Source organism: Dromaius novaehollandiae, chromosome Z, assembly GCF_036370855.1.
Source record: "Dromaius novaehollandiae isolate bDroNov1 chromosome Z, bDroNov1.hap1, whole genome shotgun sequence".
NCBI classification, from domain to species: domain Eukaryota; kingdom Metazoa; phylum Chordata; class Aves; order Casuariiformes; family Dromaiidae; genus Dromaius; species Dromaius novaehollandiae.
This window is the reverse complement of record NC_088132.1, coordinates 57,855,682-57,870,146: the sequence shown is the minus strand read 5'-3', so window position 1 is coordinate 57,870,146 and position 14,465 is coordinate 57,855,682. Positions and strand designations below refer to the sequence as shown.

Sequence of the window (14,465 nt, the reverse complement as noted above, 5' to 3'; positions counted from 1 at the left end):
TTTTTTCCTCTCCACCCTAATGTTATCACTTTTCTTATTCACTCCTGACCCACCAACGTCAGGGCTCCTGGATGACTCATAACAGGTAATATATTTGATTCAATGCAGGGAAATGGTGAGTACATTGCCAGTACCAGGTGACCAATGAAGGAAACTGGTGTTATTCTCCAAGCAGGCCTCTTGCCTACTATGTGGCTGGGGAAGCCTGAAGAGACCATAAGAAGAAACAACGCACTCTTGTGTGCATGAAGTTACAAATTCAAAGTAGGAAAAATAAACAATGAGTTAAATTCCAATAAAACACAGCAGCCAAGCTCTAAAAGTCATTTTCCTTTCTTGGGGGAAAAATCCAGATGTCATAAATGTTTAAATTCAATAAGGAAAGCAATTTTTAAAAAGAAATTCTTGCTTCATCAGCCAATTAGTTCTGAATTCCAGCTTACAATTAGCTTTCTAAGAGCATCACATTATGGTGGCCTCAGGATATACAGCATATTGATTAAGTGCTTAGAACAGTTCCTTGAACATAAGTGTATCAGCTTTCATTGAAAAGAAATTACAGTGTTGCAGATAGTAGAGCTGACAGTGCTTGTTGCTTGCACCCCTAGAGCAAGTTCGAGCCAGCATGGGACATTCCTGTTAAGGAAAGGCAGTTTTTAATTCAATCCAAAATGTCACAGAAATTTGAATCAACGTATCTTTTCTGTCCACTGAACATGCTCTTCCTCACCTGACCTCATCCACAGATTTCAGTGGGACAATTCACACACACAGTACATAACCCTTCCACTCTGAGCTGTTGATTTACCAGTTCTGTAACAGGTAACAGGTTTTAAAACTGTACTTTTAACATCAATTAATTGGATCTTTTAAAAACCTCTACATGTTTACAGTCCCCTTATGAAGTACAGCAACAATTCCCTTTGCATCATTCCTATTTCAGTTATGATATAAACTTTCTCAGAAAGTTTTTTGAATCCAAAGACCTTCCTAACTAAAAATACACATCATTAAAATACTAAAGACCAAGGGCGTCACAGAATTCTTACTTCCACTGTTTTAGAATATTAAATAAAACTGAATTTAGTATTTTAACAAATGCAATACCTTAAAGAAAGTTGCTGGCTTAAGTTCAATCATTATAGAATAGTTTTGCTCACAGACACTAGTCTTACTGGTCACAGGAATGGAGGAAGGCAATGTGTTGGGGCCTGTATCTGACGCTGGTTACTTGTAGACATTGAAATACACACGTAAATAAATGGCTTCCACCTATTTTATGCATGAGAAGTACAATATATGACAATTCTCCCCAAACTGAGAAAAAAATCACTTCTACCCAATAACTCTAAATAAAGTGAACCCCAAAGCACTTTACATATTTAATATAGAATCACCAACATTTAACTGAAAAAGTTCCAATTAGTAATTCAGTTCTGTTTCCTACCTGCCTCTCCTGGCAGGGAATTACACTGTGATATAAGTGATGCTGCAGCACAGAGTAGTTGCAAAAACAATTTTTAAAAGCTATTTTTTTTTAAGAAAGACACTTTACAGGACATAGTTGAATTTGACATCAGAAAGTTATGCACATACATCCCATAAAATTAAATCAGAATAACCCATTTGCCATAAGAGTTCTACTTTATAAGTGGTCTTACTCTGCAAAAACTGATGCCCTTGAGTAAAATAATTCATACAAACAACCCTATTACAATAAATTAGATTATATACATATAATATTTGTAAGATCACAAATTTATCCTTGTAGCCTCCTGTGGGATAGAAGCTCAAGTGCACAGACTAGAAAAGAGCACGCCTGCACTCCAGTAAGTCAGCCAGCCTGGGGGGAGGGTAGTGGAGGGGAACAACCTTCACTAGATGCTTTTTAGGAAGCAAATTTCTGCATTTTTGCATTCTCACAAGCTCCCTCTTCCGTACAATACTGGCCATTTGCTAGTAAAAGTGAATATTAGTAAAAATGAAATAATGCATCTGACTGCATTATTTTTAAGATAAACCATATAGAGAAAATCTCAGGGAAGAAATGCTAGAGCTGTTGTGCCTATATGAGTTAGAAACAAGACCGCTTGGCTCACCAGCCCAACACACAAAAATCCTTATCATTCCAAGAAAATAAAAGAATTAACTATGCCTGTGAAGTGTGAACCTGGATGCTAGAGGCAAACTTTGTATCTTATGAGCAAGTACTAGCATAAAGCAGCTTACACTGGTTAAAAAAATCTACAGTCTTCAAGTTTTCTGATCCTAAAGATTTTCTTATTTTAGCCTTAGCTAACTCATAACTGGATTTAACTATGAGGTGCAGTAACTTCTGCTCAAATTCTCTTTGTGTACTGCAAAGTATAGCTCCCCAGGAAGAGAAAAGTTGTCTGAAAGTCAATCTGTGTGTCCAGGAATGAGCTGACATGATGAGCTACTGCATCTCCATAAGCAAATAATGAAATGATTCAGTAATTCTACAGCTTGGCCCTTTATGTAACTCTAAGAAGTGAATGAACAACCTCAATCATCAATAAAACCTATTTCCTGATCAAGGTAATTATCTTGATTTTGCATCTCAGCCCGTGCCAATACAAGAACTTCTAGACAAGTAAGAGACATTTTGTGGTACACAGTTTAACAGAACAGAGTATTTTGCTGTGCGTAATCAAACTCTTTCTTAGATTGTAAATTCTTCACACCTAGTGCTACATCTTCTGCATTTATAAGCAATAGTAAAAAGGGACCCTGATCTTGACCAGTTACTATACTGACATGAGTAAAGGGCTTACAGGAAGAGGAGACTGAATTCCACGATGTATTAACTTTCAATAATATCGACTCTTTATGCCAGTAATACCTCATACAAGCAGAATCATAGAATAACTTAGGTGTGAAGGACTTCCAGAAATCTTCTGCTCCAGCCTCCTGCTGAAAGCCAGGCTAGCTTCAAAATGAGAGAAGGATGCTCAGGGCCATGTGCAGCTAAATTCTGGATATCTCCAAGGATGTGAATGTCACAGCTTCTCAAGCCTGTCCTAGTGTTTCACCACCCATACAGTGAAGAATTTCTTCCTAGTTGGAATTTCCATTCCCTAGTCTGACTCCATCTTCTTTATACTCATTCATTAGATGATGGAAGACAGCAATCGGGCCCCCCTGCCCCTTCCCTTAGCTTTTGCTTCCCAGCTGAGCAAACCCTCAGCCTTTCCTTGCTCCTCAGGTGTCCTTGGCTCCTGCAAGACTGGCAGTTTGTCAATGTCTGTCTTTACTGGGTGGGCCTCAAACTGGACCCTGCAAGTCTTCTGTTCTGAAAGATTGCACATTGACCAAGCACTAGGAAAACCTAGGACAGTTAGCAAACATCTTCTTTCTACCCCTACCAAAATGATATACATGCCTTAGAACACTAACTTTGATGATTTATATGGGCCACATTCACTTTAGAATAAGGGAGGGGTGAAGGTGGAACAGAAACAACACCAAGTGCCATGTTGCTCATCTGTATTAATAGGATGTGATATACGATCTCTACAAAAATCCTCACTGTATCTCAAAAGGTAAGATGATCACTGTATAGATGATACTTCTCATCATTTATAAGTTATTATGAAGTCATAGAAAGCTTGTCATGCTATGTGGGAATGGGAGCATCACATAGCTGGCAACTTAGTGTTCTTCCTAGCAAAGAAGAGCCAAATATGAGAAATAAACATTATTCGAAAGGTTTTGTGAATTTCAATCCCAGACAAGGGATCTGAGCACAATTTCCTGAATTCTCACATATACTGAGGATTGAAAGCTGTTCAGCACACTAATACTTTCCAAATTGGTAAGACAAAGAATGGCTTTGATACACTATAGAAAAAGCTACCCTGATATAGGTTATTGTTGAGTTGGTCCTTAGCTACTTCAGTTAAAAGATGCCTCAGAGAAATTCTCAGTACTTTCCTATTTAATGCTTCATTTTTATAGTTGTCCCAGTTTTGCAATCAAAAACCCAAATGCTGTTTTACCAGGGAAAAAAGGTCATTGCTTTAAACACTAGACAAGCTTGAACTGAAAGAGAATTTCAGAGGGCCTCTTTATATCTTTACAAAGGAAGTTACTCCAAATCAAGTACTCCAGATAAAACTGCCTCATAAAGGTAAGGTGCTCAGTACCAAAGTGTTAGGTTTGCTTATAGATTAGCAATGTGCAGTGATACACCTTAGACATATACTTTCTCCAGTTCCAACTGGGCATGGGCAGGCAGTGAAGACACAAGCTGTAATTCCAGGAAATATCACATGAGTTGTCTATACTTTGTTGATTTTGATCTTAGCTATTAAGGTTCTTAAGGTAGGACCATGGTTAGGACCTCTCTTCCACATAGCGTTAAATAAAGATCTTTCATAAGAATTCACGTTAGCCAATTACCATCTTTTTTATTGTCTAGTTTCTTCCCAACTTGGAAAACCCTATGAAATATCTGAAACTTAGGAGTCTCTTTTGATAGTTTAGAACACCTAAAAATATATTATAAATTAAATACAGCACACTTGCTATTCCCAGTAGCTAAGAGATTAGCCCCTCGATATGCAAATGTAGTGACCTCAACTCATTTAAAAATCTGAATGTTGTACACTTGCAGGAGATGTATATTCTTTAGGTCAGAGAGTGATTTGGCTTGATACTTTTCTATTGTTTTACCGAAAGGATATATGTACATGTATAAAATCAAACAACATTCCTCCTTGACACTGTACTGTGCATAGTAACATTTAAAAAATAACTGGAATACTACAGAATAGTGGACTACTCACTCCTTATAGACACTATGGACACTATGCTATAAGGAAAAGTTGTGTTCTGAATTTTACTTGTAAATAGCCAAATTACGCAGTTGACAGGAGCAACATTGCATACATTCTAATGAGACTGTATGAGGCCACAATGATAAATGGAACTAAAGGGATGCCATCAACTAGAACATTATTCTGTTTTAAAAATTATTTGAAAGTGGTTGCAGATAGGCCTCTAATCTCGAAATTGTCCTACTAGTCTTTGTGGCACTACTATCATAATGTATGCAGCTTTGGTTTTTTATGCTTCCTCTCTATTTTCACTTCAGTTCTCTGTGAATGTAGAACCCTTCTAAGTGACAAGAAATGTGGGGAAATCCATGAAACTAGCTGTATGTGAAATGGTGTGCAGTGAATAAAATCAATGGGGAAAAAGACTTTTAATTCCTTTAAAATTTCTTTTTTTCCCTTTGGTAATTTTCAACTTTAGTCTTTTCAGATGTTATAAGCAACTACAAGAGGACAAAAAGTATATAAAAATAATAGTTTTTCTTTAAAGCTGAAGGTTTCCCTCTATAACCTTACGTATACATGATTTTATAACATAGGTATACACCCACAAAGAGAGTACAATGTGCTTGTTTTATTTATGGTACTGAGAAACAAATCCACCCAAGTTTTCCCATGCTAATTAACATGACAATATCTGCCATGCCTAACTATGCAGATTCTATTTTATATTCAAGTGTTAGATATCCAGATATAAGGAATCTTAGGAGGGTATACATTGCCTGGTGACATTTTTTTTTTTTAAACAAAATAATTAAGATACTATGTAAAAATCAAACAGAAAATAATCATTAGGGAAAAAAGATCTTTGGCTTATACAGCCTTTTTTATCCAGCAAAAATCTCTAGACTGACAGATTCTGAGCCAAATTCACATTGAATGTAATTTCATTCACCTCATTTGAATTACAGTGGGGTGTACTGGGACCTAAGCTAGTGAATATATGTATGTATGTAGATTTATAATAATTTAATGTGGTTTCCCTCCTCTCACAATTGAGATGCAGCCACCTGTGGAGGACATCTTTGTTAACTGGCACTTGAGCCTGTACATAATACTTCATAGCTCAGTGGTACACTTCTCTTCATGCTGTTTATACGCATTCAGTATTACACGTCTCAAAATATTTTTCATGGATTATCACACTCCAAAAATCATGCACAGTAACATCTTTCTGAGACATAATGGGAAACATTTTCTACAAGAAAAATCAGGGCACCTGTACCAATGCCAATATTGTAACAAAATGGGCCCCATTTTAAGTTATGCTGCTACAGTGTACCCTGTGGTGATGAAGGATAACCACATACTGAGTTGCATTAGCAAGAGTGCTGCCAGCAGTAATTATTCCTCTCTGCTCATGAAGCCAAATCTAGACTAGTAGGTCCAATTTTGAACCCCCTCACCACGACCACAATATAAGAAAGACAGTGATGCACTGGAGAGAGAGGACCACAAAGAGGGTTAGAGGCTGGGACACGTGATGTACACACAGAGAGGCCGAGGGAGCCGGGTTCACCCAGCCTCCAGAGGAGAGGGCTCAAGGGGGAATCTAATCGCTGTCTTCCACCACCTAATGAGTGATTACAGAGAAGACAGAATCAAGCTCTTCTCAGAGCTGAAGGGGAAAAGGGAAAGAGTAAACTAACACAAGCTGCAGCAAACAAAAAGAAGAAGAAATTCTTCATGATGAGGGTGGCAAAGCCCTGGAATGGTTACACAGAGGAGCTCAGGGATCCCCCTCCTTGGAGATATTCAAAGTTCAGTTGGACAAGGCTCCGGGCAACCTGACCTAACTTTAAATTTAGCCCTGCTTTCAGAAGGTGGCTGGATGAAATGACCTCTAGGAGTCCCTTTAAAGCTAAATTATTCTATCATCATCCTTTTGCATTGCAGTAGTATTGTGTAGAAATTCTCCTGCAAGTTTTAAACTAGTTAGTTTTGGATGGAAGGCAACCTAGCTGCAGCACCATGGTCCTAACTGTGGGATAATCTCAAGTATGTTTTGGGGTTCATTCTGAGCATCATACTGCTGTGCTGTCTGGCAACAGAAACCAGCTATTTTAAACATATTCATTGTGTTTACAGCATCCTGCAGTTAGTGTAGAGAAGGCATACCAATGGAAAGAAAAACAGATGCTATCTGCATAGCAGAGACTCCTACACGCCTTATACTCCTATTCTTTTCTGAACAGATCACCCTTAGAAGATTTCCAAACACTGTAATGAGCGTGCTGGTTACAAGTCTGATATCATTTACGTCCATTTTTCTTTGATATTCTACCTATTGTTAGAGCTTGATTTGTTTAAGACAACTGACAGGAAATAATAGTTCAGTTATTTGAAAATAAGGTGCTGATGGTAAACGGAGACAGAATGTTATGAAGGTAAGTGAATCTGGTCTGAGTGGCAGTCTGTTCACCAGTTACACATAAACAGAAATGGTGAGTCCTGTTCACAAAAGGTGACATCTAGACCCCAACAAGAATACTGTCCAAAAGCAAAAGACACCATTAACTGCAGAGCTGTACACTGGTATGAAAAGCAGGAGGCCGAGACAGGTGAGATGTTAACATTCTGTATATTCACCTACTGCATTTAGAGCTCCCTTTTTTCCACTTGTGGATTTAAAACAGGTCAAATGTGGCTTGGTTAAAATAAGGAGAACTCTGCTTTGTAAAATAAAGAATACACATTTTCTAGAACCAGAGGGGGCCATAGTAATAGCTTACCTTTCCTTTCAGCACCAGCCTAGCGTGACTTATGAAGAATCACCCCAATCATTCACAGATCTATAAATCCCCCCAAAGATAGCATCACTACAGGATCCTTCATAATCTGTACAAAGCAATTTACTTTGGTTGGCTTGAGAGTTAAAAAGGAAAATGCCAAACAGTATCTGGTGCCTTCATATCTGTACAAGGAAGATATCACAAATGCCCTGCAGAGAGCTTTCAACATGATCAGGAAATGGAAAAACATACGTTTGATCTTATCTTTATTGTTGGTGGTGGCTGGATACATTTTGTGATGGAATTTTCTAGTGTGTTACTTTTAAAAGAAAATAAATATGTATCTTGTCCCATTTTTTACAGACAGCAAGGATCTGAGATACACCATCAGCTGTCCAAGAGGAATAATTTCAAGAATCCACATAAATTTAAAATATAACAACCACCTACATGTCAGAGAGCAGTGACTTCCAGCTGGAAGTGCAGTTCTGAAGAATTACTCCTTTCTCTGCCTTTGGAGCAGTTCAAAGTACCACTTCATTGGTAAGGCTGCAGCAACAGCTGGGGTTCCTGGAAAAAGGCAAAAACTACCATGGTAGGCAGTTGCTCAGGGCGGGAGCAGGGAGGGGTGGGTGGGTGGGTGTGGAATCCAGTCTGCAAAACCACCTTCTTGGGATTAGTACTATTATTCTTACCAAAAAAAAGTTTATCCTCCAGCTTTACATGCCATGAAACTGGTGCCCATTAAAGGCCCAAAGGCCCTATCAAATGCCTGGAGCAAAGTCACCTCTCAATTCCATGGTTGCCTGTACTTCTAAACAACCAATTTCTATGCTGTATTCCCTAGAGCTCTTCCCTACACACAGCTCATACTAGAAACAAAGGGAAGAAAAGCCTACAGGATGGTTGATTGCTGCTATCAACTGCATTCACTGCAGCTCAAATTTTCAGTCAGAAATCTGTACATGCTTGTGAGGTGCAGACTACCATCCTAGAATAAAGCACATAACCAGACCCACAGGGCCCTGACCACAAAAATAATCTGTCGAGAAGGGAAGAGCTGGCTACAGGGATGCTGCTTTATCTTAAAAAAATCTTGCTGCTAGCAAGGAAACATGAAGCAGCAGCAACATCATATTCTTCATGGGTCTCTGATCAACATAAAGCTTTACACCATGTGTGCTGAAAGAGCTACGTTAAGTGTTAGGTGTTATTCATGTTTTCATTATCACACATTCTAGTTTAATTAGAAGTATTTTGATGGATGCGATGTCCATCTAATCTCTTAAGTCTGGTGCTCGTTGTGTGTCAAGTCTTAACTGTTAGCAGCTGGTCAGCAGAAATGCAGACAAACATAGGTAAGATTTCAGTCTTAAAAATGAAAGAACACTGTATCTTGAACAGTACACTGCATTACACCTTAAGCAATGTGATGGGTATGTCTGCAGCATTTAAACTTCTATTAGCCCCACTGGGGGGAACCGACAGAGTTCCAGCCCCAGAGAAGGAAAGAAGGATGTGCTTGGCTTCACTTTAGCTCCTCTCATTGAAACTGTTGTCCCTTTATTAACAAAACAATCACAGTCCTGGTAGAGAAATCAGCACATCATTGTATTTAATGCACATGTATATACCTCATTAAAATGGTTATTTTGAGACCAAGCCTCACTGACATACCACAGACGGGTAACATATTTACAGGAGAATAGTTACTTTACATGTTTAGAATGTGTCTAGAAGAACCAAGTAGAGATACACAAAACGACAGATAAAAGCCTGTAAGACTAATTTGTCTTGTAAAATGTAAGACTAAGCTATCAACCAGTGTTCTACGGAAAAACTATGTTTTGTAACATAGTTTTAAGCTAAACATGATACGTTTTCTAGTAACTGAAACAGCTTTAAAATTTAAAAGAAAAAAGTAAATATCTGTTTTCTTACCAATGTTATTACCATCAATACTCTGAGCATACTTCCAATTATTTTTTTCATTTAACTGCTTACAAACACTTAAAAGAAAACAAGCTCTAAACTCAGTCCTCTGGATAATTTTAAAAAGGACTCTGATCTGTTCTAAGATGAAAATATTATGCACTACATAATATGAAGGCGGTGGCAGCAGCTGGGGGTTCCCTATCATATGTTTGCAAACACATTTAATCTAATTGGTGAGCTTTTGTTTAAACAAGCATTAATATGCATCCTGTGATGCATATGGGTTGCAAAGATTCTCAGTAACATACAGCCCAAGTGACCTGCCTGTGAGGATAAAACAACTTTTATGCAACTGAAAATATGAAATATCTTCATTAATACTATTTTCATACAAAAATATTTTATACTGTTATAGCTGTATTTGTTCTGGTTCCCACTGAAATCCATAATAAAATACCCACTGAGTTGAATGGGAGGATGACGGCCATTGTGAATAAGCATTCGCCCTCTGCTTTGGAACACACCATTTCAGCAATTCATTTGAAATAAGCCATTACTGCAAGAAACTTACGTAATCTTATATAATCGGGTACATATAATCTCAGTTATATATCTCATGTTGTCACCTGCAGTCATACTGCATTTTGAAAATATAACTGAATGCTTCATGTGATCTTCCTTTGTTGCAAACAGCTTTCTTGCATGTTGCTCAGAACTGAGAAGAAAACAACTCTTGCATTTTACAATTATTAAAAATGGATTAGATTTCACAAATATATAATCAGGAGACACCTGGGTCGACCTCATCTGGGCAAATACAAATCTGTTTTTTCAGAATGCAATGGCATGTGACTTCACATCAAGTTCCCGTTAGGGAAAGTCTATGTCTAGTCTATGTCACTGATATTCATGGTCATCTTTATTAAATTAGCAGTAGAAATACAGCTTCAGAAATACAGATATTAAACCTTGTTTCTTTTTTTTCTTCAAGTATCATTTAAAGGTGCTTGGAGGCACCCTGTGTGTCAATAATGTTAATTGGCAAGCTGTCTTTTTGTCAATACTTGGCCTACAGGAAGCTTTCCTACAAATATATATAAAACTCCAATTGGAATGTATTGTGACTACATTTCACAGAATTCTGCATTTCTCAGGAATACGGAATACATGCCTGTCCTCACATGTTACAGAAATGGATAAAAAACAACAAAATAAGTCCCCAAACGATAAGATCCAATGCATGTTACTGTCCAATAAAATAGCAGAAAACAGCTAGTTGAGGGGAAAGGAATGGGGGCTCCAACTTACCACAGTGCCTTGTTCACTATGAAAATGCTGAATACATGCTTAGCTACAGGGAAAATGATTAATATTGGACAAAACAACTGAATGATAGTTTTCATTCCCACAAGAACCTCAATCTAAGGAAAGAAATTCACTGTAAAACATAGCAAAGCAGGGCTCTTTCCCATGAAGAACTCAAAGGAAGAACACTTCAGACAAAAGTATACTATTTACAATGATTCTAATTAGAGAACTTTTTTCCCCCTAAAATCCTTTGTAGTTAATTGTAAATTCACCAAGAAGTTGCTTCCAAAACCTCCTCACAGTTCTACTTCCAGGCCTATCTGCAACTCCCTCAGAAAGCAAAAATCTTCAGCACAGTTTGTGCCACCTCTACAGCTGCACTCGGCGTCTCCCTCTCCCTCCTAAGGCAGAAGTTGCTGCGAGCTCCCTGCACTGCAGTGCAATGCAGCCCAAGTACAGCAGCACCAATCGTGTCTGTCTGGGTAGGTTTCCCCCATGTTGTACTAACCTCTGCAATCCCCCCCCCCCCACTACAGACGCTCCTCACCCTTTACGGGAAGGAGAGCAGGATGCTATCCATCACCGAGCAGCCTCCGGATGATCTCAGCATCTTTCCATGAGATGATCTCCCTCCTCCCCGCCTACCTTCATCTTCGTCTTCCCCATCTCTCCCTCCCCTGCTTGCCCTCCTCCCCTTCGGCCCAGCTGTGCTGTGCCCACCCCGGCCGGCGTGACTCAGCCGCCCCTCGCCCCCCGCTCCCGCCCACGCGCTCGGCGCCTCACCGCCCCCCCGTGCCGCCCCGGGGCGTCCTGCCCCCGCGCGGGGCCGCCAGGGCAGCCGCCCTGCCTCCCCGCATCCCTCCCGCTCCCCCGCCCTGCAATCCCCGTTAAATCGGGAGGGGGTCGCCTCAGAAACCGCCACCACCCTCTAGGCTTTTCCTAACCCCTGCACCTGGACGATGATTCTCCCCACTGCGATTTCACTAAGGGATACGTCCAAGAAACGACCCTCTCTCCACACTCTGCTCCCCACACCCGGCACGGGGGGTTCCTGGGCTCCACATCGCCAAAGCACCAGCAAAACTGGAACTTAGCGTGTTTTGGGAAACTCCTTTGTTGCAGCTGTAGGAAAGGGAGTCCCCCCTCCTCCCCCTCACGGGTGGTGAATGCTAAACTATTCTCCCAACGTAGACAATGTGAGTCACGATCCTTGCAGGCAACCTATAGTGAGAAAAGCAACGTAGTTTTCAAAAGCACTGAAATTGTTTATGTTCTTTTTCTTTCCTTTTCTGTTGCATAGTCTGAAACACTGCCTGTTCTCTTGTAAACACATCTAAGAAAGTGACCGTTCCCTACGAAGCTGGAATCTTTACATCCTTCCTGCATCTTCGATTTTCTTTACTGTGGACATAAAGACCCCTGGTTTTTGCTCTCCTAGCGTGTAAAAGTTGTGCCAGCCTTAATGTGCTAGTCAGCTTCAAAAGCAGAGATTAGATATTCACACCACCTCGAATCTGTACAACCTGGTCCCTGTGCGAAAGAGTAAGCGAGCTCTGGAGAGGGCTGAAGTGAGCAAGCAGCAGCTGGGCAAAGACTGCTCTACTCATCGCGAAGGTGCCCCGCGCTCCCTTTAACGCTCGACCTGCCCCAAGAGCGCTCTCCCCCGATCCCCGCCCCAGCAAGCAAAGCCCCTGATAACTCCTGTACAAAAGTTGAAGCCCTTCTCTACCGCATGCATGCAAAAAAGGAAAAGTTACCCGGGAGCAATAGCGGCCCGCAGCAGCACCTAACTCCGCGGAGCATCACTTACCGGCGGGGCCGGGCCGGCGCGGTGGGGCCAGCCCGGGGAGAGCGGCGGCCGCCGGGCTGCGGGGCGCTCCCGGCTGCCGGCCGCTGCCTGCTGCCTCGGCGCGGTGCTGCGGGGCGGGAGGGAGCGAGGATGCTCCCGGAGGAGTCGCCGAGCGTGACAGACCAGAGGAGGGGCGGAACGAAGTGGCTGTGTGGGCTCCACGTCGCAGTCCTCTCTGCCTCTGCTGCAGTGCTGGCGGGCGGGCGCGGCGGCACGGCGCGGCACGGCACGGCACGGCGCGGGAGGCAGGCGGGCGGGCAGCCGCGATCAATAATTGACGGCGTGGGAGTGCGGGGCGGGCGATCCCGGCAGCGGCAGCAGCAGCAGCAGCCCGAGCCGCGGCGAGGGCCAGGCGCAGAAACCGGCACGGCTGCAGAGCCTCTGCAAGAGCAAGCTCCGTTTTCCTGAGAGAAGGGAGAATAAAAATAACAAACTCCCCACACCTGCACTTTATGTCAGGAGACAGCGTTTCACGAGAGGCAGCAGCAGGGGAGGATGCACGAAACGGCTCGTTTTGTAAGAGGGTGCAACAGGCCCGGGGGCCACCGCGGCCTTCCCCCTGCCCCCCGGCGCGCTTGCGGGAAGCGCCCCGCAGGGCAGCAGCGCTAAGCTGCCCGCCCAGCGCCCGCAAAGCCTGAGACTTAACGTTAGGGCGAGAACAAGGGAGGCCGGTGCAGGAGTTCCCGCAACCGAGATTTGTTTTCCTGAGCGACAAACTTCCTATGAGAATAACGAAGCATTAAAACAGATTGCCTAGGGAGATGGGCGAATCACCATTACTAAAGGCTTTTAAGAAAAAGCCAGAAAAACATATGTTTAAAGGTCTCGGGACAAATGGATAGACTAGATAAGTCTTTTTTAAACTTCTGTTTTATGAGCAATAGGCAGTTACAACGTTTTTTATTATTATCACCAATATTTTTAATGCAGTGGCATTTAAGGACCCCTAAGTGATATCATAACTTTGTTGCATTGGACACTAATAGCCACTGTGGAACAAGAAACATGAAGGGAGTTCCTCCTTTATGTCTATATACATTTACATCCAATTGCACGAGCAGACTGTCTAATGTGGTACAGACAGTGGCATCGCCAAAATGACGACAAGAGAGAAAGTGAAAAGAGCAGACAAGATTCTGTACTAAAACTACTTTTCAAAATGAGCAAATACTCCACCAGTTCCATTAACAGCCACAGGTTTTGGGTTCACCTCTCCAAAACATATTAAAGTACAAATCATACCTGTAGTGGGAAGCTAGGGTAATGGGCAGACACCATCCCCCACCACCCTGTGCTCTGAACGTGCCTGGTGTGTGGCTTCTACAGAGTAATTTCTGATAGCTCATCTGTCTTTGAGTCTTCTTGCCAATACTTGTGAGTTTACAGGCTATTTGTGCTACACAAACAAGAATTAAGGTAAAATGTTTTTCTCATCCACTTACTGTTGACTATCTAATTACAATAGAACCTTTCTCTTTGTAATGTGCATCAAAAAGTGTATTATTTTACAAAAAAAAATTATTGAAATAAATTGATTAGGACAGCAGACATGCTCCTTGTAAGTTCTTGAGCAAACATAGCAACTGAAAAAACCCACAGTCCTTTAGGTTTTGAATAGGAAGGACTAAAATACTAAGGAAAATAAATCACTGTAATCAAATGACAAAGGACAGGCAGCCTCCACTGATAAAGGGCCACTACAGCAGCCACCTTCTTCCTCATCTACCACATTAGAGGGAGAGAAGTCCATTTAACAGATTTAAAGGCATCTCCTACAAAACAGAC

General features: G+C 41.4%; 1 protein-coding gene across 2 annotated transcripts in view; it reads right to left on the bottom strand.

The window, feature by feature from the left end:
• Nucleotides 1-12,886, bottom strand: part of LOC135324668 (synaptic vesicle glycoprotein 2C) — a 120,509-nt gene extending 107,623 nt beyond the window's left edge. For both annotated transcript variants that reach the window (XM_064501393.1, XM_064501394.1), the window contains exon 1: nucleotides 12,642-12,886. The gene's annotated coding sequence lies outside the window, so the exon portion shown is untranslated. The remainder of the gene's footprint in view (nucleotides 1-12,641) is intronic.
• Nucleotides 12,887-14,465: the final 1,579 nt, after the last annotated feature.